Genomic DNA, 22,436 nt, shown 5'->3' with positions numbered 1-22,436 from the left:
ACATGGCAATAGGTTTACAGTAAAGGGTTCTGAAAGTTTTAACGTTTGACCAGTCTGCAGATTTGAGAATGCCATGCAAACTTGCACCTGCCCAAAAGGCCCTAGCGGCCATAGCCCCTCTGGCCAAATGTTCGCCAAAGGAATCAACATCAATACCAGCCAAGGACATAATCCAGTTTACCCAGCAGGCTAAGTGGGAGAAGAGACATGCTTATGGGGTTTCTGGAAAGAAATAAGCAACTGGGTAGCAGAGCAAGATCTCAAATCTGCTGTTGGTGAAACATAGGATTTTAAACAATTTTCAACACACAATTTTGGTTGAGACGGGAAAAAAGTATAATGAATCGTAGATAAACTCATCTTTTTTATGCCTGTGAACCTGAAAAGAAACATTAAGAGGAGAGTAACGGAATGAAAATACATCTAAAGCTTTAACATCGGAAACATGTTTCAAGGAAATTAAACACAAAAGCATTGTCAATTTTGCATATAATTGTTTGAGAGAAAGGTACATATTATCGTGCCATGAGACAAACATATTTAACAGCAAATTAACATCCCACAATTTATTGTATTTGGGTATTGGAGGATAAACATAATGTACTCCCTTTATCAGATGGACATATCAAACAATGTTCACCAATGGGTTTTCCATCCACTCTAAGGTGTTCAACAGAAATGCCTATCCTGTTAGTATTGATCGTGCGATAAGCTTTTCCTTGATATCCAAGATAGGCATAAAGTCCCATCTGCTCATACAGGATCTGAATCCCGGTCCAGACACCAGCTACACCAGGCCAACTAGGCCGATTTGTAGAGTTGTGAAGTGCCAGGGGCCTAAGATTGCAGAATGAAGTGGATAGCTTCTTCTGAAATTCCTGGGGTTCGCCAGGAAGACCCGAAATCATCCAAGCTATAAGAAATAGACAGCACCCTAGAATCAAGTTGTGTTGAAGTCCCTGAGGGTTGAGCAACAGATTGGGGAAGTGAGGGAGCTACACTGGGAAGTACGAGGAATGTGCCAACAGAGTTGGAAACCAAGGTTTGGCTTGCCAAAAAGGGGGTGATCAGAACCAGGGAAGACAACTGCCTGGAGCTTGCGCCAGGACTTGCATAATCAATAGGAAGGGAGAAAAGGCATAGAGAAGAGTCTTGCATCAGTTTCTAAGACAAGATCTGGGGTGGCAGAGAACTTTGTCCTCCTGTTCCAGGTGTCTAAGTGAATCAGCCATGAAAGGAATTCTTCTTTGGACTCTGGATCTAAAGAAATGGGGTCCAAAAAGGTGAGACCTCTGCGTAGATGTTGGATGTTTAATCTCTAATGGGCCAGATTGTGAAGAGAACCTGGAAAAATCACCTGATTCGAGGAGGCTAGAAGGCCCATCAAATGGGCCAACAATCTGACAGAAAAATGTGTAAGAGAAGTGATGGATTTCTTTTTTAATGAGGGCGAGCTTGTGTTGAGGAAGTTGCAGAATAAACCAAGAGATATCTATCAGGAAACCTAGAAACTCCTTCTGATGAGAAGGAACCAGAGCAGACTTCTGAACATTGATTAGAAATCCTAAACGAAGAAGAAGGCCTTCGTAAAAATTGTAAATGAGAAATTAACACATTCTTGTCCTGAGCCATTACAAGAAAGCCATTGAGGTGGACGATCAGTCCGATTCTTTGTTCTCTGAGAAAAGCTTCAACAGGTTTGAGAATCTTGGAGAAACACCAAGGAGCTGAAGAAAGGCTGAAAGGAAGGGAATTGAAGCGGAATAAGGAAATTCCCCTTTGGAAATGAAGATATTTTCCGTGAGAAGGATGTATCAGAACTGACAGGTAAGCGTCTTGTGGTCCAATCTGGCTAACCAATCGTCCTGAAGTAAGATATCTCTGAAATGGAGAATGGTTTCCATCTTGAAATGGTGGTACACAACGAAATGTTAAAAACTTTTAGACTTTCCACAAGGCAAAAAGTTTTATTTTACTTCTGCACCAGAAAGATGGTGCTGAGAAATCCTGAGGGATCAATATCTGTTTGTTCGATCGCATGTTTGGCTAGAATAGAATAGATTTTGCCTTGAATAAAAAGTGACTGGCCCTGTGAAAAAAGATGAGAATGAGGATCATGCGACTGCAGTGGAGGTTGATAGACTTCTATTTGATAACCTTGAACGGTTTGAATTACCCAGTGATCTGTAGTCTGAGAAAACCATGCATTTAAACAAAGAGCTAATTTGCCTCGTACGGGAGGTAGGCAAGAATTGGAAAGTCTTACTTGAGAATTGTTCTCCTTTGTTCTCGTATCCTCTGGAGCAAAACCCTTTTGGATCGAGGGGGATATAACTGGGGTTTGTAGCCAGAGTAGACGTCCACCTGGGACTGCTGGCCGAAGGGGTCTCTGTTGAGCTATTGACCCTTGTGAAATAAAGGCCGGCTAAGCGACTCCAACCTTCGCTGGCCCTGGGAGAAAACCCGGGAAGAGAATATCTTCTTGAGGGAAAGCTGGACTTTATCCATCGTAGCAAAGGTGAAGACATAATTTCCCAGTTCTTTGAAAAACAGAATATCCCAATAAAAGGCCATTAGCCAAAGGACCTTCCTCTTCAGTAGCCAAGCTACTAAGCTTTTGATCTATTTTGAGTAGCAGGCTTTTCCTCCTTTCTTGTGAAATATGGGAATCGCCATTGCCCAAAATACATATAGCCCACTGAGCCGAGTTAGATAAGGTGTCAGGATCCACCTGCATGCCTTCCATCTTTGCCTCTTCGGCTAAATCCAAAATTCTGGTCAGAGGACCAACCAAATCCAAAATCCGATCTTGACAATTGGACCAGCCTCTGTCAAGACCTATCTTTGGGTCTTTTCCGTACTTCGTAAAAAACATTAACATATTGGGATCAATAACAGGAGTGGAAGTAATGCTGTTGAGACAAAAAGGGCGGGGACATTCAGATTTCAACTTGTTACATGAAGATTTATCAAAAGCAGGGCGATGGTAAAAGGGCACAAACAGCCACATGCTCTTAAAGAAACCACTTAGTAGAGTTGGGGTGGTAAATAAGGGAGGGGTCAAACATGGGGTCCCCATATATTGTCCACTAAATCATTAGACACTGGGTGAAAAAAACCACCAACATTATGAGACATTTTCCACCTTTTCTCCGGCGGCCTATAAATTGTAGGATCTGAATATCCTTCAAAATTAGTAGTGTCATGCACGTCGTCATCGCCATCATCCGTGGCTTTAAAATAGGTAACATAAAGGAGAGAGAGAGGGAGCCCCGAAAAAGAAACCTCTCGGTGGGAGAACCAGTGCTCAGAGAAATGCCTTTATTAGTGACACCGGAGGTGGCTGCACGTTTCTTGGAGGGACCTTCAGAGGGGGCTAAGAAAGCATTTTAGAAAGGTACTAATCTAAACTCTTAAGTTTCCCAAAATGGAAAGGAAATGGTTAACAGAGAAGAAAAGTGGCTAGGGGAGTGTCTCCAGGAGAAGGGGCGTGTTATTGTGCGTTGCCCAGGCAAGGAGGACTGTCCGAGGGAGGAGTACAACCGAAGAGGACATTACCGCTTAGTGGTGAAGATAAAAGTATTTTCACGAGCTTGAAAATGCTGCGGTAGGCTGGGAAGGCGAGGCGGTAAGCACGCTGGAAGAAACAGCGCGTTGAGAGAGCGCACACATGATAGAAGCGGTGAGCAAACAACAACAATAACTGGAATATTGAAGCAAAATTACCACAATAAGGACTAAGTCATGAAAATACTAGCAATATGAAGCCAGAAAACGTGAAAAGAATACTTATCTTGACTGCGAGCAGCAAGAAAAGAGGAATTGTTGCTCTCAGTCAAGAAAATTGTTAGGTTACTCAACGCTATAGGTGCTTCTATTCTGATGTCATTGTTTGTAGTTTTTTATCCAGGTTTACTGGCTAATGTAGTTTTGTTTTAACTTGGCAGCTATTAAATAAAAAGCAAGAAAAGACAGAATAATATGAGCCTTTGGTCTTGTAATAAAATCTGGCACAGTTCATGCTGTATTTACGGCTGGGTCTGTACCACCCGTGGGCCATCTACTTCTACAGGTAGCACAGGTAATCAAGCAACGCAACTCAATTTAGCTCTGCACACCTGGGCTTTTAAAATGGTTAGTAAGCAAGCCCATCTATTTCACTGCATTGCATCCCATGAGCAACCGCACAAAACATTAGTAAAAAAAAAAATTACCTGTATACACAAACTACTCAAAAAGAAGCTGGAAGGTATTGCGAAGGAATGTATAAATGAATGTATTGATTCCTTGAACAGGCTGGCTCCGGAGCTAAGGCAATACAAGTGTGTTAGGGAATAGGGTGAGTAATGCAAGTGCCTTAACTTGTGCAACATCAATGAGACCACAGAGAGAAAAACTGAAAACAAACAGGGGAAATAAAATGCAGGATGGGGCGGCTGGTGCAAAGAGTTCAAGTTTTTTGTCCTCGCAGCTTGCCCATCCCAGATTAGGACCGAAAGAAGATTCATTCCTAATGGGGGGTTTCCATGTAAGACCTTGACTCAGACCTCATATGGTACGCTCACCTTCACAGTTTCAATGTTATCACTCACCTGAAGAGTCACTAGAGTCAGAGGAATGTGGCCGATCTGAATAACGAGTTCTTTTAGCCTAGCCCCCTGCCTTTTATAGAATGCACAAGGGGACCATGTGACCAGCATGGTGACAATCCAGCTGAATCCATAGTGGCATTAAGCCATTTACTGTCTGTTTGGGTGATGGGAAAGAATTAGAATGTATTCTGGAGTACTTTTGTTAGAACACCTGTGTCGTTAGACAATACCCTAGACATACCATGATAACCTTCAAGAGCGGTCCAACAGAAGATTGAGTTGGGGAATGTGGGCAGAGAGTATCGTCCAAATCCCATAACTTGTTGGGTAGATTCCGCATCCCCAATGTCCACCTTGGTTACACATAGTTATGTCTTTGCCATTCTTATACTTCCGACACTGGTGCTAGGAACCACTACTCTAGGAATGTTCCCCTTTCCTTCATGGGTCTCTCCCAGTTATGTGGAATTTGTCTAGATTTCCAGGGTTGCTGTGCCGTTCTGTTGTATGTACTGGTCCCTGTCACTATTGGTGTACCCTTTTCATCATCCATCACTAGCCAAAGTAAGCAGAAGATGACCATTGGTGTGACAGCCAGGTGCTGCGACACATCTTCAGTTTAAAAGGTTGATTCACAAACTGCATTTTGTAGCACATAAAGTAGGTCTCCGGTAGTACTACTTATGTACTGCGAAAGGTAACACACAAACCTACTGGTAGAGATCTCCACTCAGCCTCTCCTATTGTTTCTGTGAGGATATCTCTCCCTACTTTGGTGGTGATAACCCTACATATAAGTATACTAGTTTGTAATAAATGTAGTAGGGGCCAGAAGAGGTGGTGGAAAGAAGGGGACTAACTACTCAAAATGGGTGTGGTTAAATTGATTTATGGAGTGCGTTGGGAGGAACATTCTAATACAAAACAAGCATTCACAAAAGAGTTTGACCCTTCCAATTCATAAAACATTCTTCTAATGTTACTACACCTTCATTAGTATCAAAATAGGCTCAGATGTTCAGAATTGCAGTTAGTCAAGCACCACACATGGCCAATCAATGGCAGTGCAACACACTCCCATAGAAGAACAATTGAGGCAGAGAATTAAACTGATGAGAATTAATTCCTTTAAATTATGGTGGTGGGCAACTCCGCAGCAGAACCACGCTGCCAAACATGAACCAGCAATCCTCCAGCCAAGAACAATAGGAGTCACACTCACGGATGCATCAGCAATTCAATCCTGATGCGTTTCGGTCTTCGCGACCTTTTTCAAAGGGAATCCGATATTTTTATTGGCAAATGACGACCAGCTGTCACAATTGCTCATTGTGTAGTGTTGTCCCCCTAGTAGCCCTCCCTGGGGGATGGCTTCTAGCATTATGGGACTTGTGGTCCTACATGTATTTCATATGCCCTCCAGTGGGTATTCAATGCCATTTTAGAGTTCTTATCTTGGGTTACATCTGTTCCACAGCAGACTTATTTTCAAAGCTGCACATATCTATATAAATTCACTGAAAAACCAACGGTTACATTGATGTTATAGTTAGGTTCATGTTTTACCCACACAAAACCATAGAAGTTCTGCAGTTATAGTTATACTTATAGTTATAGATATGTTAAGAAACTATGACTCGTGGCCTAAAGCTACTTAACGGCACGAGTTATAGTATCTTCAGATAAGTATAACTATAAGTATACCTATAACTATCAAATTTCGATTGTTTTGTCTAGGTAAAATGTGAAACAAACTTTAACATCCCTGTAACCTTTGTGTTTTTCAGGGAATTTCTATGTATTTTTTTAACAGAAAGTAATATATAATTACCGTACATGAATACAACCACCTGCAGCCAGGCCCTGTGGCCAACTTCCATGCATGCCCCTAACCCCACGCTGTACATGCGGGGGGATGGTGAGTGAGTTGGTTAGGTTTTTTTTTCCAATTAGGCTTTGGGTACCTGCAGATTTGCAAAGGATCCGCGTCGCTAGATATCTATAAATTTATTTCTTAACTATATTCCAAACTAATTAACAGAAAAATTATGAAAAGGTCTCTTTCTAGACCAATATCGACATTTCTGCAAAATTTGGTGTATTTCTGTTCAGCGGTTCGTGCTGTAGCCGTTTCTAAATATTGCAAAATACCAATTGACATTGTATGGGGGAACCAATTTGTGGACCTCCCCCTCTTTTTCTCAAACCATGCTTGACAAATCACCCCAAAATGTTCAAGACAACAACTGAAATAACTTGTGTCCTAGTTTTGAAACTTTTGTCAACATTCGTCAAATAGCGCCAAAGTTATTAGCAAAACAAAAAATGCTTTGAATAACTACCTATTGGCTATCGCCAGAAGAATGTATATATAGTATAGAGTTGGCTCTGGAAGCCCAAAATATCACCTCCACTGTCCCCAATGTTAAGGAACACACAGACACTACTTGATACTTCGTAGTGTTTATTGACAACAACGCAGCCTCACCAATGTGTTTCGACCTTTAGCCTTGATCACAGTGTGGAGAGGAAGCTGACGAGACCATATACAACATCATGACATAAACAACAGGCTTGTTGAGTCTCCACACCGTGATCAAGGCTAAAAGCCGAAACGCATTGGTGAGACTGCATTGTAGTCAATAAACACTACGAAGCATCAAGTAGTGTCTGGGTGTTCCTTGATGTTGTGGGTGAAGGAAGTGTTATTTTGGGCTTCAGGGGCCCGACCTAGACTGCCACAGTTGCAGCCCCTTGTCTCCATTTGTTTTGCTGAAGGAATGAATATATATATATATATATATATATATATATATATATATATATATATATATATATATATATATATATATATATATATATATATATCCCAAAGTGGTTGAAGGCAGCAGAGAGCACCCGGGCACAGACCACAGATGCCATAAGAGGAATTTATTTGCTTGTTACCAAGTCCACATAACGCATTTGGCCGCCAACCTGCTGCCTTGATCACATATATATATATATATATATATATATTTATATACAAATAAATCATTTTACCTTTATTTAAAGATATATATGGATTTAGAATATTTAAATACATAACCTTTAACCAATATTATTACAATTTTATAATAAAGATTAAAAAAATAATAATTTTAATTCTGTTTAAAAATTATTATTTATAAATTAACTTAATGTAGTTCAAATCTTTTATTTTTACTGCACATTTAATTTGGGAGGTTAATGTGCTGTAACTTTTTACTTAATTAGCTCCAGGTTCATTTTAATTATTTTACATTTATATTTTCCATTAATATACGTAATGTAAAAGAACTGCATTTACTAACTTTAATATATATTCCTTTACTTTCCTACAGCGACATCTCACCCTTTTGGCGGTGATTTCCACCAACAGCTGTAAAATTACTTGTAGTAACTTTACGCTCATAAGTTCACTCACAGGAAGGTCCGCACCTTATTTGAGGGGGTGGAGATATATGTCTACACTTGGGTGTACATTTCCATTCGGAAAGACAGATATGGAAAAAAGTGGAGCGTTACACCTAGGTATAAGAATATATCTAACATATAAATGAATCTTTGTGAATCGGACAGGAGGGCTGAAAATTAGATCACTGACGAGTTTTTGATGCCGCAGCCCGGGGACACACTAGTGTGTGAGTGTAGCCATGCGCTTTATAAATGTGTTTATTATTATTATTTTATCTACAAGTAACAGACTACACAAACTTTGGAAGTAGTCTACCTACCTCCCACATACTGAACCAGTTACATTCTCACTTGCTCCATTCACTCACTTTAATTTGTGTTACCTGAACCTCTTTAGGTTTTTGGTGAGAGTCGGCACCTTCGTACGTCACTCCATGGTAGTGAAATTAGAAATTCCTTTCTGCTTACTTCATGCCCGAGGAGCTACTTACTAAGGATGTTATCATGGACTACTGATCTTTATTTTTCTGCTTTAAGTAAATCGAAACTCCCTATGACAAGATACTTATACCCACGTAATTTTAGATTAAATATATCTAGGTAGGGGCCAGTGGTAATTCATGAAAATTAATGCTTTACAATCTCACACACCGGGAACATATTAATTTGATCTATTTCTTATGCTTACTCTTGTGAAAGCTAAACACAAAAAAGGCGCAAGAACACTTGATCTCACCTCTAATATCTGCCTTGAAAAAATACTATTTAAAGGATGACACACATGCTGGCGGTTGTGCAGTACCAAAAGAAAACGTTGTTGCTGTACTAAATAAAGAAATTTTAACTGCATCAAAGGGAGAACAAATAAGTATACTTTGCGATTTTGAATATTACTGCATATCACTTTAATATTTAAAATATTTGTGATTGGGGTAGTCTGTGAACAATTTGTAAAGTGACACAAAAGGGTGTACAAAAGTTCCCCGGGAAGAGTGACGGAGAGTGGTGTGTGTGCTGGTAAGTGGGGGGAATCCCCTAGTTGGAACTAGAACCCTCACACACCCAGCAAGCTAGGTGTCATGCTTCATCATATGGGTTCTGCTCCTCGTCAGACTGGCGCTGCAATGTCTGACGGGCTCCCGAAACCGGGGCTCTTTATCGGAGATCTTTTGTTCCCGCCATATGGTGCATGCGTGTGAGAGGGCCTGGGGAGTGTGGTCGTGACGTGAATGCTGAATTAAAAAAGGTGAGTCAGTCCACACACTGAATTTATTCTCGTGGTAGACTCCCTTGGTTAAAAACAAAGGAAGGTGGTGTGGGAGGGGAGAGACAGTTACCCTAACACTCTTAGAGTAAACTGGACTGCTACCCTCAATTATTGGTCAACATGTTTCTTGCCTGATGGCAATTCTTCAGGACCTAGTAAGATCGTACCACACAGTGAAAAATGTAGTGAAAATTTATACAAAAGTGAAGGGTCAAAAACTTGCAGGAAGGTATACGACCTTAATTAGTCAGTAATACCAGAATGCAGGCCAGTCGGTCCTGCTGCAGTGTGAATACCTGTGGAAATGAGATTAAATCAAAGACATTATACAGGATAACTGCATTGATGAAGTTTCACCCTAAGAAAAATATATAGTGAGCGCACACACACACACACTAACCGTGCTTGTTCTAAAAACCCGAGCATAAATGTTTGTAAATACTGGCAAACCATTGATGTGATCAATTAGTCCAAGCCATACCATGCATCGGTCGGAAGTGACATGAAGAAACAATTTTGTACAGTGCTTTAAAATCTGAGGAGTGTTATCTAGGTGACCTTACCCTAAACAGGTTCCCTGATGAACCTCTCAGTCTGCTCCCGTGGGACCGGCTGGGGAGGTATGGTACCTAGTTTGCAGGAGACAGTGGTTGTTTACCGAGTGGGTAGTCTACTGAAATTATTGTTTGGAGTGCTGACATCCAGGTGTAGACTAGCCAAAACGAATATGAGACAAGGTAAGGTAGAGTACCTCCCTACGTGCCCCGAGCACTAGAGTCGTCCGGTGTGTCCCCCACTGCCTCAATCGGCCAGGGCTACACCGACCAACGGGGCGAGAGCGGCTACCCAGTCCAGCGCCCGCCGTCTGCGCGCCGCGCCCCAGACCATGTGTCAGAGACACAGCGCGATCCGGCAGAGCAGCCAAGAAAAAGCGGTCGCGCCCGTCCCGCATCACCAGAAAAGCGCGCTGCACCGTCGTGCAGCGAGAGACGACTACCCAGAGAGCCACATACTCCTGGGATACAGTGGGGATTCACAGAAGAGCTTACCTGGTCAGTTGTCGAAGAACAAAGGCGGCTACATGAGTGAATCTCACCTTCGGCGGCAGCAGTCCAAGCCGATGCACCTACCCCACGAGCAGCGTCAGGATAATGACGCAGAGCAGCTGGTGATGGTCTCTCTGCGCGGGCATTATTTAAGCGCCTTAGAGACTGCCTGCTAAGGCGTTGCTTGCCATTGTGGAACCGCCCCCACCCATGACTGCACATGTGTTGTATAGAGGGAGTCTTGCCAGGAGACGGTCTGTTGACTACGGCGGCCATCTTAGAGAGGCGAGTGTTATAGGGGAAAGCAGGCGGGGAATTAGGATGATAGCTGTTCCTTATGAGGCTGAGCAGTAGAGTATGTGACTGCGAGTCTACAAAAAACCAGGTGTTCAATTATTAATAAGTCTCAAAAATAACAGAGATACAGACATAAGATGTACCCTGGCATGTAATGAACGTCGCGTCAGTGTATGGATCACATAGTCACACACCTAAAGAAACCCAAGGGACAGAGTCATTTAATCCAACCAGGTCCAAACGGAGACGATGGACCCATCTTTGTTCAATCCTGAACATGGCTTTTTTGGAGATGGCTGGGTGGCCTTCTAACACCAACCAAGTGAGACTGTCTGCTGTGTGTTTATTTTGGAAAAAGTGTTCATATAGTTTGGTATGTGTTTTAAGGCACCTGATGTTGCTCTTGTGCTCTAAAATCCTTACTTTAATGTGCCTCATGGTCATTCCTATGTAGTTTTTGCCACAAGGGCAGGTGATCATGTAGACACATTTGGTGCTGTTGCAGTTGGTGTGCTTGCGTAGTTGCCACAAAAAGGTATCAGACAATCTGACTTCTTTACATTGGGATGTCTGAGGGCATGCCGCACATCCGCCACAGGGGAAATGACCCACCACATAGTCAAAACGGCAAAAAGATTGGCTGATGCTCTATTAGTGAAGATCACAGCGATTGAAGCCACACTTCAAAGCACTATGAAAAAGACTCCATTCACCACAAAGTTGGCTGAGATCAACCAAGAGATTACTGACAACCGAGAGTATCTCATACAACAAAAAATGACCAAACTGAAAAAGGATATAGCCAAATTTGACAAGGAAAAGGTATACCCCTACCTTAAAGAGGGGTACAGTAATAACAAAAATGGCTACTCCACTGATGGGAGTTCGGATAATGATAGTCGGAGGGGCTCCTCTAGCAGTGACTCTAGTGACAACAACAGATCCAACAATCGAGGTAACCAACCTCATCCAGGCTGGAACCATATGCCGAACAATAGCCAAATGTTCCAGGGAACCCCACAGATGCCCCCCCCCCCCTGGCAGTACCCCTTTTACCCTCAGGGACCTCCTCAATTCTATCCAATCAACCCACCTTTTTTAGGCAGAGGCTGGGGCAGAGGAAGAGGGCTAAAGCGAGGAGGACGAAAAACTGTCCAGTGGCAAGATCAATCGGCTGCACAGACAGCGGTAGAGACCAGGAGCACAACCAGAGGCAGGAGAGTCTGATTGTGAATTTGTCCAGTAGAACTCTTAGCACTCTGGAAACTAAAATCCTTGAGAAAGGACTAGGCTTTGTGCCCACTCCAACTCCTGATAGCTTCACTGAAACTTGTGAAGTAAAGCAACTCTTCAGGAAGGTACGCCTACGATCCTTCTTTGTAGACAAACCAGAACAGGACAAAACAGACACTGGTCTACGCAAGCAATCAACTTTTACACCGTCAGACTTGATGGTTCCCCCAGAAATTCTAGCTTTTGAGAAAGCAGTACTGAGGAGTTTAGACAATAAACCTAACATTTCCTCTTATATGAATTTGACTAAAGCTGAGAAACAGGCTGTGGTTGAACTTGGAAATGACACCAGCATAGTGATCAAACAAGCAGATAAAGGTGGGGCCACTGTGATCCAGAATCATGCTGACTACGACACAGAATGCAGACGTCAACTTGCTAATATCTCCCATTACAGACCACTCAACATTGACCCCACTAAACGACTCATGACCACTATCACGAGTCTTGTGCTTGAGGGCGAGACAAATGAGTGGATCTCCAAAAATGAAGCAGCATTCTTAGTCACCACGGACCCGATCATCCCATACTTTTACACCCTCCCCAAAATTCACAAGGGTGTCACTCCAGTACCTGGGAGACCTATTGTCTCTGGCATAGGCTCCCTATTAGAGCCCTTGTCAAAATTCTGTGACTCTTTTCTGCAACCAGTGGTGAAGAAAATTCCGTCTTTTCTACAAGACACACGAGATGTCCTCCGGCTCATTGAATCCTTTGAGGGGAGGGAAAATGTGGACCTCCTCCTCACGATGGATGTTGAGGCGCTTTACACCAATATCCCCCAACAGGCCACTCTGGAGGCAAGGGAGTCCACCCTACTGTTGGAAGACTGGTCCTCTCCAACCCCGGTTTCATTTATCATGGCATGTGCATCCTTGGCTTTAACTGAAAACTTTTTCCAATATGGTTCCCAACTCTACCATCAAATTCAGGGGACCTCTATGGGTTCTACATTTGCTCCAAGCCTGGCATGTATTTACATGGCAACCTTTGAGGATAGGGTTATCCAGTCTGCACACAACCCCTATCGTGATAATATCACCTTATGGCGCAGGTATATTGACGACATCCTGGTCTTTTGGAAGGGTGATCGCAGAACCTGTGAGGCCTTCTGCAGTTGGATCAACCTCCAAAATCAATACCTTAAGTTCACGGAAACAGTGTCAACCACCACCATCCCCTTCCTGGACTTATGCATTAACCTCAATCCCACCAGCTTGAGCACGACTCTTTTTCGTAAAAACACTGACAGAAACAGTCTTCTACTATTCCAGAGCCATCACCCACGGGCCCTGAGGGATAACCTTCCCTTTGGCCAATTCCTCCGGATTAGGAGGAACTGCTCAGATACAGCAGATTTCCAAAGGGAGGCCACTCTGCTGCAACACAAACTACAAGACAGAGGGTATCCCACTAGACTAGTAAAACAGTCACGAAAAAGAGCCCTGAATAACCCAAGAGCGAACCTTTTGGAAGAACATCCTAAAGCCCAAGACGAGTTGATAACGTGTGTGACCTCCTTCACCCCCAACTCCACATTTCTCAAAAAAACAATAAATAAACATTGGTCAATAATCAACTCGGGAGGGCTAGCAATTCCAAACCCCAGATTCGCATTTAAAAGAACTGCAAATCTCAAGGATGCCCTAATACACACACGCCCAAGACACAACAACAGTGACAACCAGAGGAGACTGTGGGACCTTCCCCCAGTGGTGGGTCATTTCCCCTGTGGCGGATGTGCGGCATGCCCTCAGACATCCCAATGTAAAGAAGTCAGATTGTCTGATACCTTTTTGTAGCAACTACGCAAGCACACCAACTGCAACAGCACCAAATGTGTCTACATGATCACCTGCCCTTGTGGCAAAAACTACATAGGAATGACCATGAGGCACATTAAAGTAAGGATTTTAGAGCACAAGAGCAACATCAGGTGCCTTAAAACACATACCAAACTATATGAACACTTTTTCCAAAATAAACACACAGCAGACAGTCTCACTTGGTTGGTGTTAGAAGGCCACCCAGCCATCTCCAAAAAAGCCCTGTTCAGGATTGAACAAAGATGGGTCCATCGTCTCCGTTTGGACCTGGTTGGATTAAATGACTCTGTCCCTTGGGTTTCTTTAGGTGTGTGACTATGTGATCCATACACTGACGCGACGTTCATTACATGCCAGGGTACATCTTATGTCTGTATCTCTTGTTATTTTTGAGACTTATTAATAATTGAACACCTGTTTTTTTGTAGACTCGCAGTCACATACTCTACTGCTCAGCCTCATAAGGAACAGCTATCATCCTAATTCCCCGCCTGCTTTCCCCTATAACACTCGCCTCTCTAAGATGGCCGCCGTAGTCAACAGACCGTCTCCTGGCAAGACTCCCTCTATACAACACATGCGCAGTCATGGGTGGGGGCGGTTCCACAATGGCAAGCAACGCCTTAGCAGGCAGTCTCTAAGGCGCTTAAATAATGCCCGCGCAGAGAGACCGTCACCAGCTGCTCTGCGTCATTATCCTGACGCTGCTCGTGGGGTAGGTGCATCGGCTTGGACTGCTGCCGCCGAAGGTGAGATTCACTCATGTAGCCGCCTTTGTTCTTCGACAACTGACCAGGTAAGCTCTTCTGTGAATCCCCACTGTATCCCAGGAGTATGTGGCTCTCTGGGTAGTCGTCTCTCGCTGCACGACGGTGCAGCGCGCTTTTCTGGTGATGCGGGACGGGCGCGACCGCTTTTTCTTGGCTGCTCTGCCGGATCGCGCTGTGTCTCTGACACATGGTCTGGGGCGCGGCGCGCAGACGGCGGGCGCTGGACTGGGTAGCCGCTCTCGCCCCGTTGGTCGGTGTAGCCCTGGCCGATTGAGGCAGTGGGGGACACACCGGACGACTCTAGTGCTCGGGGCACGTAGGGAGGTACTCTACCTTACCTTGTCTCGTATTCGTTTTGGCTAGTCTACACCTGGATGTCAGCACTCCAAACAATAATTTCAGTAGACTACCCACTCGGTAAACAACCACTGTCTCCTGCAAACTAGGTACCATACCTCCCCAGCCGGTCCCACGGGAGCAGACTGAGAGGTTCATCAGGGAACCTGTTTAGGGTAAGGTCACCTAGATAACACTCCTCAGATTTTAAAGCACTGTACAAAATTGTTTCTTCATGTCACTTCCGACCGATGCATGGTATGGCTTGGACTAATTGATCACATCAATGGTTTGCCAGTATTTACAAACATTTATGCTCGGGTTTTTAGAACAAGCACGGTTAGTGTGTGTGTGTGTGCGCTCACTATATATTTTTCTTAGGGTGAAACTTCATCAATGCAGTTATCCTGTATAATGTCTTTGATTTAATCTCATTTCCACAGGTATTCACACTGCAGCAGGACCGACTGGCCTGCATTCTGGTATTACTGACTAATTAAGGTCGTATACCTTCCTGCAAGTTTTTGACCCTTCACTTTTGTATAAATTTTCACTACATTTTTCACTGTGTGGTACGATCTTACTAGGTCCTGAAGAATTGCCATCAGGCAAGAAACATGTTGACCAATAATTGAGGGTAGCAGTCCAGTTTACTCTAAGAGTGTTGGGGTAACTGTCTCTCCCCTCCCACACCACCTTCCTTTGTTTTTAACCAAGGGAGTCTACCACGAGAATAAATTCAGTGTGTGGACTGACTCACCTTTTTTAATTCAGCATTCACGTCACGACCACACTCCCCAGGCCCTCTCACACGCATGCACCATATGGCCGGAACAAAAGATCTCCGATAAAGAGCCCCGGTTTCGGGAGCCCGTCAGACATTGCAGCGCCAGTCTGACGAGGAGCAGAACCCATATGATGAAGCATGACACCTAGCTTGCTGGGTGTGTGAGGGTTCTAGTTCCAACTAGGGGATTCCCCCCACTTACCAGCACACACACCACTCTCCGTCACTCTTCCCGGGGAACTTTTGTACACCCTTTTGTGTCACTAGTCTATAGGATGAGTACACTGGACCCCGTAAAATATTGTCCTATCCTAGTCCCTCCCCTTTGTATTAATAATTTGTAAAGAACTGCTCTTTAGGACTAGTTCATTGTGCACTCTAGGTAGTGTGATAAGCTTTTCTTGAACCCCATCTCTAATTTAAATATATCTTTTTACATTACCTATTGTCTCGATTTATGGATGTGCGGATTTGATCGCCCTAAAAATATCATTTTAATATTTATTTAGAAAAGTAGATTAAAGGGATCCATGGGGAGTAGAATAATGCTTCCATTGACAATGATTGGGCAGTGATGGTAGTAGTTCAGTTCTTTACTATCACCATATACTCAGCTATGCAGTTAGTGGATTTATAAAAAATGTATAGCAAAAAGTAAAAATGTTAGAAATACTGTGGCTTTTAATTTTCATGGGCAATTTTTTTTGGCACCTGGTAGTTGCATGAAGGGTAAGGGTCACTTTAATTACACATGAAGACATTCAGCTTGGTAAACAGTTCTCACGGTGAAAAAATGGGGAACGCCTGTGGGCATGAGTGGAGTGGTTAAGTCTCCTTTTAAAAGACCTTTGCTTTTAGAAGCTGAAGAGAGAGATCTGAGGTCTGAATCAACAGAAGTCAAAAGAATATACAGAAGTCTGCATCCAGGACTCGCATTTTTTCGCTTGTCTGGATGAGGAGCCCCTAGCTGGAAAATTCAGCAGCACATCTTCGGATAGAAGAGATGGTTCTTCCCTATGGAATGTGAAAGCACTGGAATGAGAATCCTCAGTTTATCAGCAATGATCAAGGTATTCATAGTGTGTGTGTGTGTCTCTCTCTCTCAGTAGTTTGTCTTAGATTAATAAATTAATAACAGCACAAATATACAGCTAGACCAGAATCTAGTTAGAATAGGGCTTTCATATCTCAAGGAGATATCAACCACTGAATAGTTTTGACCCCAAATGCAATGTCTTAGCTTCTGTTGTATAGTTTATTTTGTCTAATATTGGCTGGCGTCCATATATTGTTTTCTGTCATTTTGATACATGCGATGAGGTAGTAAATAATTCCTAGAATTTCCACAAGATAGGTATAATAAATAGATATTTTTTTATTTTTTTTTAGATATTTAATATTATTGGGTTATGCACCTATGTCTGGAGTAGAGGTGCCTAAGGTTCCTTGCATAATAACCTGCGAGTTCCTGACACGTAAAGATGTTTCGCTCAAAAGTGTTTGCTTCTAAATAGATGAAAGTATCATAAGATACACCTCTAAGGTTTTCTATCTCAATGTTAGAATATATGGCAATGTCTTACTCTTCTCTTGGGCAATGAAACCTAGCCATGATGGGCCTTTACCCCTAACAGCATTAGTTTGAGTGAAAGATCAGGAAATCTTTTGGTGCCCAATGCAGGGCGTGATTCCTGGGTAATTCTTAGGCATTGAATGATGCTGCGGTCCTCTGGAAAGGCACACCACATTCTTAATATGGAGAAGTCCACAGGTTTGATAGGTTAGAAAGAAGTCCCCTTAAATTACTTAAAATGTGTTAATGTTAACAGATACAAATGATTTCCCATAAAGATTACCCTGAATCTCTGTAACTATGGTCGATGATGAAATTGAAATACCTGAAAATGTACGACCTACACTAATTGCTTTTCTGACATGAAATCACAGTACGGTGATTGACAGTTACCTTTGAGACTAAACCAATGTATATTATTGAGGTATTTTCCTCTTGGGTTGAGATAGGTGCAGCTGCAATTGACACTAGGGAATTCACCAGGTATAAACAGGTAAACCACCTGCTATATATACAGCAAATATCGGACCTGAATTTTAACCCTAATATGTTGAGCGTTGTGCATATTAAAAAGTAGTCTTGTGCGTACAATAGCAGCAATCCAAATGTGTCAATTACCTCTAGAGGGCCAGACATGGCCTTTTGTAGCAACATATACTACTGATCGTAAGACACATAGGTAGAGTGTGGAAGTCCACAGGTTTGATAGGTTAGAAAGAAGTCCCCTTAAATTACTTAAAATGTGTTAATGTTAACAGATACAAATGATTTCCCATAAAGATTACCCTGAATCTCTGTAACTATGGTCGATGATGAAATTGAAATACCTGAAAATGTACGACCTACACTAATTGCTTTTCTGACATGAAATCACAGTACGGTGATTGACAGTTACCTTTGAGACTAAACCAATGTATATTATTGAGGTATTTTCCTCTTGGGTTGAGATAGGTGCAGCTGCAATTGACACTAGGGAATTCACCAGGTATAAACAGGTAAACCACCTGCTATATATACAGCAAATATCGGACCTGAATTTTAACCCTAATATGTTGAGCGTTGTGCATATTAAAAAGTAGTCTTGTGCGTACAATAGCAGCAATCCAAATGTGTCAATTACCTCTAGAGGGCCAGACATGGCCTTTTGTAGCAACATATACTACTGATCGTAAGACACATAGGTAGAGTGTGGAAATTACTACCAAAATGGCTGAAAAAAGTTCATTGTTGTTGGCCTTCCAGATTGCTCACCCATGATTTCCTCCATTAGTGATGTCAGATTTTTCTGTGTGTTCGGGTTTACACTACAGAGTTAGATCACTGGAAATACAATGTATAAAGAGAATTAAAAGGTAAAAACAAAAAACCCAAGCTGCTTTGGGAACGAATACCTACTTTCTGAAGTCCGCTACCACTGCAAGATGTTCAACATATACTGGCCACAAATGAAGTTGCTATAAATGCAGTGTTAAAGTGTATAGTTACATCTGTATCTACGTCTCAGACTAAAATGAAGATATACCACTAGCAATGGAGGCATCAGCTTTTAAACAGAGTAAAACATTTCCTAAGGGTTTTCCAAGGAATGTAAGGAAAACCCATGCCAAATACTGCAGGGGTTGGTGATCGCTATATTCCAGTGAAGGAGCTAGATTAGGTTTAATCAAAGTAGCTCAAATGGAATTTGCCATATAAATGCAGGAGTTACAGTGATGTGTCAGATGTTGAGTTTGGTACCGGCGGGTGACTCTTCCTGAGATAGATAAGGATCATGTGCTTCAGTGTAGAATTTGTCAACTGGCTAAGCCTTTTACTATTACAAGGCCACCTCCAGTATGCTTGATAAAGGCTGCAAAACCATTTAACATAATGTAAGCTGGTCATATCGACCCTCTGCCAGCTTTAAATCAATATAAATATATACTGTCAGCTGTAGATAGTTTATCATACTTTAAGTGAGTATGGCCTATGTGTAATGTCACGTCTGGGCAACTGTGTAGCTCACACAATTGCAAAAGAATTGACATGTCAGGATGGCATATGAGGAGTTAGGCTTTTTTATACAGATCAGAGTACAACATTCACCTTAAATGTGTTAGCTAATGCCTTGTCTGAAATTGACACTCATCTTCAACTTAGCTATCTATTCTGTCTTGGAAAAAGTAGTGTGGCTGTTAGGAGCAAAATTACTCTTAAGCAAATCTCAATTTTTAGGGTCTTAAGCGATCGCGTAAATTACCTTAAAAGCCAATATAGCTGACAGCAAGTTAATAATCTAACAAGGGAAGTACTATTTGACATTACACATTTTGAAATGTTGTCTAGATGTTCATTTCAGAACTTCCAGGATCACAGATATCTCTGAACCATTGCCTGTTCATTGTCTGCAGGTTTAGCAGGAACCGTATAAAAAGAAGCGCTACCATGCCAAGGTCAAGAGAACATGGTGGGTGGCAACCAAAATCTACTGTCCAAGTCTGCAAAAAGATTTCATAAAAAAGTATTTAGCCCTTGTATATGGAGAACCAGTAACAGTCATCTCTGTAATGTAGTTCGGCCTCTCCTACCTGCCAGGAAGAGAAAGAGGTTAATATCTACTGACAAGGTGGAGCCTTACCATGTGACCAGCTGGGCCAATACGGCACAGCTATCCCTTGATAGGAAAGCTCTATCTACCACCACCCTTCCAGCAGTTCCACATGACAGCTGCAGAACCGACCCCCTATCTTTCAGCCTCCTACTCCTATGGCTCAAGTGATGGAAACAGAACTGGAAGTTAATATAGATGTACAGCCAGTTCAGCATCTTCAACCTCTAATAACATCAGGACCAAGTTTGGAACCTTGCACTGAAATACCATAAACAGTATTGTAATGAAAAACAGTTCTGCATTACCTACTGAATAAGAGGAAAAAGGGGAGCAGGGTAATTAGAGGCGGTTTTGGAACAGAGCAAGTAAAGCATAAAATAAATTGTTAGGCTGTACACTCAATCACTGTGCTACAGTCAAAAGGTGTGGGTGAGCTTGCTTGTGGTGACATTCATTGTATGAATTACATAGTAATCATTGTTACCCAAATAATGCATAGGCAGACCCTTTCGTATTGGTCCTGAACCTGAGTTAAAGTTTCTATAATTCAGGGAAATAAACAGTTTTAATCCTGAAACTGACTACTTGAATATACACTGTAATGAATTAACAGATCTATTACTAGTCATAAGTGTGTTTATTCCTCTGTTTTTACTTAATATGTCAATTCTGGTTTTCAATTATGGAAAAGCATAATACCACTCAGAAGTACTGTACGATAAAAGTGGTGGCAGGTATTATTCTCTGCTTTTCTTTTTCCAAGTGATTTGTTTTGTATCCGCATAAAACAATTTTTCAGAGTACTTGTAATTGCTTTGCCTCGGCAGAAGATTTATATGATCCAAAATACCAAAAGGCAATTATTATCATTTTCAAGATTGAAAATCTGGTAGAGAGTTATCCGCAGCTGAAATGGTAACGGTACAGAACAATGGCATCTTTAAAATGATATCATATGCTTCTAACATATTCATAGATGTAAGAGACCTGGTAATCACGATCACAGACACTTTGTTAACGGCTTTGCTGGTTCGACTGGGAACTGGAAAGACACTACATTTACTCTAAATTGTGTTTCCACCTTCAGTTTTATGCCAGGAGTGATTTCAAGATCACCGAGTAAATTTCATCATTGAACACATAGATTCACTAAATGAAAATGCTAGTGTTTAGTTATTTTGCATGGACCAAAGACATCTGAATGGTATAAATCAGACATGATTGCCTTAACTGCTTTGCTGTTGATGCAGAGATTGGCAGATCGGAAGAGATGCTAAGCATAAATCTTATACATTCAGGCAGAGAATACATAGACAAGATTTTTTGCTGTTGATGCAGACTTGAAGATATTGAATAAGGATATATGGCCATTATCTTAAATGCCTTCTGCTTTAAAAATTATTATTGAAAGCTTAGAGCTTTATGGTGCAAACTCATTTCAAGTAATTTTTTCAGTTGCAATCTGCACTTGCAATGCTCAAATCTAAATTTGCCCTGATGAGCATTATTTATGATGCAAAGTTGTTTGGAGTTCATGGCCTTATACCTAAAAAGATGTCTGTGTCCAAGAAAGAGACAGTGCACACTTGAACATCCTTTTAGAATATTTTAAATCCAGCAATTTCACAAGGAGATATTCCAAACATATATGATCTGAACCGTAGTTTAATTAAAGTAGCAATATTTACAAAAAGTACAATTACTGGCGAAATTGAAAAATCCAGGTAGGTTTCAAGTATCTGGAAATAAGACTGCGCAATTCAAATGGAGTTTTAAATGTGATTCAAACATGAAGGTAAATCTTCATTTAATAGTGCAGGACAATATACGAAGGACTTAAGTGCTTCACATACATGTCAGGAAATAACTGCCTGAAGTTTGCAATAGATCATCAGTGGATGACAGATGCATATTAAAAGCTTTTCTTAGGCCTGAAATGTCTTGATTGAATATCATTATGTGAGCAACAGACAGAATGTTGTAAAATACAAAAAAAGGGTAACATTTTAAATGTAAACAGGAAAACAATCATTGTAATCAAAAATAATATCCAACACCACAGGAAATAAATTAACTCTTTTCTGTCTAGACAATGCTAGGCTAACAGACAATGTCAACATAAAGTGATTGTCTACAGTCATTTCACTTCTCATGCTAGAGAGGGTCTCTCACGAGCACATAGGACACATTTGTTTAGGCTACAGCAGAAGGTGTAACAAAAAAAACACTAATCGGCTAGAAATATGTTATTCAAGTGCTTATGTGGAAGCCGTGTACTATCATGATTAGAGGATTCAACACAGCAAGAACGTCATCGCATCTGGGGGCTTTAACATCAAATTTTGCCAGACTTTTCCATACCACAATAGGATAATTCCTGGAAGTCTTCACTTGAATATTTGGAATCCTATTCTTTGGATCACTACATGTTGTCTTTTTGGATGCTGTGGCTATACAAATTAAATTATTGCTATGAAAATGGACAACTTCCCATCAGTAAATGAAGACAAGATTGGAAGGCACCTAACAGTGCAGTGGACTGGGTATTTAGTCCAAATCTATGCTCCGAATTTCTGATCAGTTGAACCAGAATAGGTAAAACCCCGGTTTACAGCTGTTCAAGC

The 22,436-nt window shown here is 41.8% G+C and overlaps 1 pseudogene; it reads right to left on the bottom strand.

Annotated features, from left to right (window-relative positions):
- Positions 1 to 365: 365 nt before the first annotated feature.
- On the bottom strand, positions 366 to 2,985 carry LOC144783961 (uncharacterized; annotated as a pseudogene).
- Between the last annotated feature and the right edge of the window lie 19,451 nt (positions 2,986 to 22,436).

Source organism: Lissotriton helveticus, chromosome 10 (genome assembly GCF_964261635.1).
Source record: "Lissotriton helveticus chromosome 10, aLisHel1.1, whole genome shotgun sequence".
NCBI lineage: Eukaryota > Metazoa > Chordata > Amphibia > Caudata > Salamandridae > Lissotriton > Lissotriton helveticus.
The sequence above is the reverse complement of the archived record's forward strand: the minus strand, read 5'-3'. Positions and strand labels throughout refer to the sequence as shown.